The sequence below is a fragment of the Octodon degus genome, unplaced genomic scaffold, assembly GCF_000260255.1.
Source record: "Octodon degus isolate 3935 unplaced genomic scaffold, OctDeg1.0 scaffold00334, whole genome shotgun sequence".
Classification (NCBI taxonomy): Eukaryota; Metazoa; Chordata; class Mammalia; order Rodentia; family Octodontidae; genus Octodon; species Octodon degus.
In genome coordinates this window covers 315,620-319,346 of record NW_004524910.1, presented here as the reverse complement: position 1 = coordinate 319,346, position 3,727 = coordinate 315,620, and the positions used below count along the sequence as shown (strand labels likewise).

At 42.7% G+C, this 3,727-nt stretch overlaps 1 protein-coding gene across 1 annotated transcript in view; it reads right to left on the bottom strand.

Moving 5' to 3' along the window:
• Positions 1 to 1,713, bottom strand: part of Znf215 (zinc finger protein 215) — a 26,730-nt gene extending 25,017 nt beyond the window's left edge. The window contains exon 1 of the mRNA XM_004647873.2: positions 1,628 to 1,713. The gene's annotated coding sequence lies outside the window, so the exon portion shown is untranslated. The remainder of the gene's footprint in view (positions 1 to 1,627) is intronic.
• Between the last annotated feature and the right edge of the window lie 2,014 nt (positions 1,714 to 3,727).

Genomic DNA, 3,727 nt, shown 5'->3' with positions numbered 1-3,727 from the left:
AACAAAGCCCAAAGAAAAAAAGTGAAAATAAAAGGAAGCATCTAAGAAAAGAAATGATATAAGGATAGTTATGGTCACAATAAATGTATTGGGCAAAAATTTAAACTCAACTACATAAAATTTGAGACATTTCAAAATGAACTACAAAGCTCAAAGTAAGAGGATGATCTAAATCTTGTCAAGTAAATATGACATATACAACATATACCACATATACATAATATATTCAGGGATATAGTAAATATATTAATGAATTTATGAATTAAGAGTGCATTAGACAAAAGAAACAGAATATAACTCATGAAATAAACTGTCATTAATCAAATTACATACCCAGTCTCAGAAACTAAGAAATCAAAACAATAACAGAAATGACAGATTTCTGTTACAACTTTCTAAAACCTTAACATTGTACATCAAAATCTACAGCACAGCTCAAGCTCTGTTAAGTGAATGGCAAAGTCTTACACACAAACAAAAATTAACCATTCAGCTCAGCAAGTGAAAAGAAAGAACAAAATACTCTGGAGTAAATTTTCAAGTTAAAACCATAAATTAACGAATTATTCAGTGTAGATAATGATAGCGCTAGGAAGACAGGTAGAGATGCTGAGGGTTATACACACGCACTTACAATTTCTGAAGAGAAACAGTTTGGAGGATAGAGGTTTCAGGTATAGGCACAACTGAATAGCTTAAACAGCCAATAAGCAACGCACACTGGAATAAGCAAAGCCCCAAAACGCTAATTTTATTCTGAGCCTCTGACGGTGAGACTCAGAATAATGTTAAGACAATGAGCTAGTGCCTTTAGGAGGGTCCAGGGCTGCGCAGAGTGAAAGAAATAAAAAGCTTAGATTAATACAGCCAGGTGACACTAATTTGATGACTTTTATGGCAAAAAAAAAAAAAACAAAAACCCAAAATCCAAAACCCAAAAAAACCAAAACCAAAACCAAACAACCAAAAAAACCCTGAACCGGTGTTAATTATGAGGAAAGGGGTGTATCTGCCTGTAAAGCGGGTTGACTTCATTTGTATAGGTTATGGGTAGGGCAGTTTAAGACAGAACAGCTTTGTGAGGTAAGCTTAAGTAAATAAAAGTTTGCAAATTAGTGTTTGATCCATGCAAGAGGTTTCATCTGGAGGGCTTAATGTCTCACAGGGGTGGTTAGGGACGACTGGCCTTGCCCGGTTAATCTATCCAGTCACAGCTGGGGGGGCCCTGCGGCTCAAGCCCAGCCCTTCCAGGCCCTCTCCTGCACGAGGTTCTACAGATCTGGGGCATGGGTCCGCTACAGAACGGCAGAGGGGGCAGCACTGAAGCCAGGTTCGCGGCTCAGGAGCACGGGATCTAGCCCACGCCGCCCTCCCCATCCGATTCCAGGGCACAGCCGAAGCCAGCACAGCCAACAGGCGGAGACCCGCGCGTTCCGCGTGCGCGCCCTATGCGCGAGTGCCGGCTCTGCGCACCCACATCCCCACGCCTGCGACCCACGTGATACTTGAGAGCACAGCTGTTATCCAGGTGCCAGAGTCGAAACGAGCAGCGGAAGTCGCCGTCCTGGGTGGTGGAAGAAGCTGGTGTTGGGTCAAAACAGAACCAAGAGCCCTCCGCCTTACTGACCTTTAAACAACCCGCCACTCACAAGTTGCCTTGGCGCACTTTCGCGCATGCGCACCTATAGTGGAAGAAGCCCCCAGAACACCCCGCGGCCAGCGCCCAACTGGGACCTAACCACTGCACTTTCGAGACTCCGCCCACACCCCCCGCCCCGCCCCGCCTCCCCGCCCCCCGCCCCGCCCTTTTCTGCAGTGACCAGGTGGAGGAGCGCTGCTCCGCTCAAAGATTCTTTCCATTCTTCTGGTGAATTGGAAGAAGCCAAACTTTCAGGGATTTCTTTCTCCTACTTGCCCCATTCTCATTAACCTGAAACCTCCCAGAATTGGAATAATTTCGAAGAGGTATCATATATATTGCTTAGTCTTTACGGATTTATCAATTTAGTGATTGTTCAGTTTTGCATGAAGGTAAAATGTATTGTAGATCCGAGTTTTATTTAGTTTTCTGGATGTGAGGATTGGATTTGGATTTAATCATCTGGAGCTTAAAGATGTCTTGACTAAGACATATACAATTTGTGTCAATTCTGAGTAGATGGTAATTCTAAGAGTGCATTGAAATTGATGGGGTCTGGGGAAAAGGCTGGGATTTGGCTTGACAAGTATCGATAACATTGGTTGAGACAAGAAATTTTCTGGCTAAAACCAAAAATTAAATGTAAGTATGTCTGCAAAGGAAAGAGAGGAGGATCAGCCTAAAACGTAGGAGGAAATCTAATAGATGTGAAGACTAAAAGGAAAGGAAAGTGTGTGTCGCAGAAGAGGGAATGCCTGTGGTGTTAATTATGTGAAAATGTAGTGAGTGCTTAGACAGGCATGTACACAATGTTGTAAGAACAGAGCAAGAGGATGCAAACTAGCAAGTCGGGGAGAGCTTCCTATGAGAAGCTTTTCTGTTTGTTTGTTTGTTTTTTTATGTATTTTTAAAGAAAAGGGTCTACAGGGTGTTCAGGGTCTCACTGCTAGATCAGACTGTAATGATCCGCCTGTTTACAGCCTCCCAAGAGCTGGGATTACAGGCGTGCACCACCACGCCCAGTCCCATGAGAAGCTTTGAATGTAGGCCAGAAGTTTGCTAAGATAAAGGAAGATGGGAAGTAAGGCTTTTTCCCAAGCTGCCTTTATTAAGATACCCAGATTTTGTAGAATAATATTATCTGAAATTAGGGGTATGATCAGTGACAATTCACTTACAGGGAGTTTATCTTTATAAAAGTGATATTTAACTATGTAGACAAAAACTTTTGATTTAAAAAGTGTTGCTAGCTAATAAGCTCAAGCATCCCACACAACCAATTAAGAGGCAAGGGAAAAGAAAAGCACTGATTAGACTTCCTAATATGTGTTATAAGTATAAAATTTCTGATTAGATGTCCTCAAACGTCCCCTGTAGGCTTGGTACTGCTGAGTAAGGGTTATTTGCAGGTCCTGAAGACCCTACTGACAGTCCAGTTTTTTGGTTTTTTTTTTTTTTTTAATGTATTTGGTTGCTAAAGGGTCTCACTGCACAGCTCGAACTCATAGTGATGCTCCTGTTTTCAGATTCCCCAGTGCTGAGATTACAGGTGTGTGCCACCATGCCCAGAATGGGTGGCCTGGACTGGGTGGCCCACTCAGTGTGCCTGGGGGTGGGGCAGTGTGGCCTGTGATGCTAGAGATTGAACCCAGGTCTTTGTGTTTGCCTATCCAGATTTTAGTCCACTGAGCTAGCTTGGTGGCCCTAGTCTAGTCATTTTTTAATGGTACAATTTTATAGTTTCTCTCAATATATAACATTATAATAAAGTGAAGTACACTGCAATTATGTGAGACTCTTTGTTTCTTTCTTATAAGTACAAAGAATCAACTTTATTGGACATTGTTATTTCTTTTTCTTGCCCTTGCTGGTGACCTTGGCGGGAGTGAGGACTAGGGCCCTTGCCTGGTACAGAGTACAGGAGATCTTGTTGATGTAGTAGAGACCAACCATGAAGAAGAGGAAACACGTGGTTATGCAGACTCGGTGGATGAGGCCAAATGTAGAGAGCCAACAGAAGGCACGATGGAATCTCAGGGAAGATCTTTGCTTGGAATTTTTTTGCCAAAGACCAGGTTGTCCCTATTA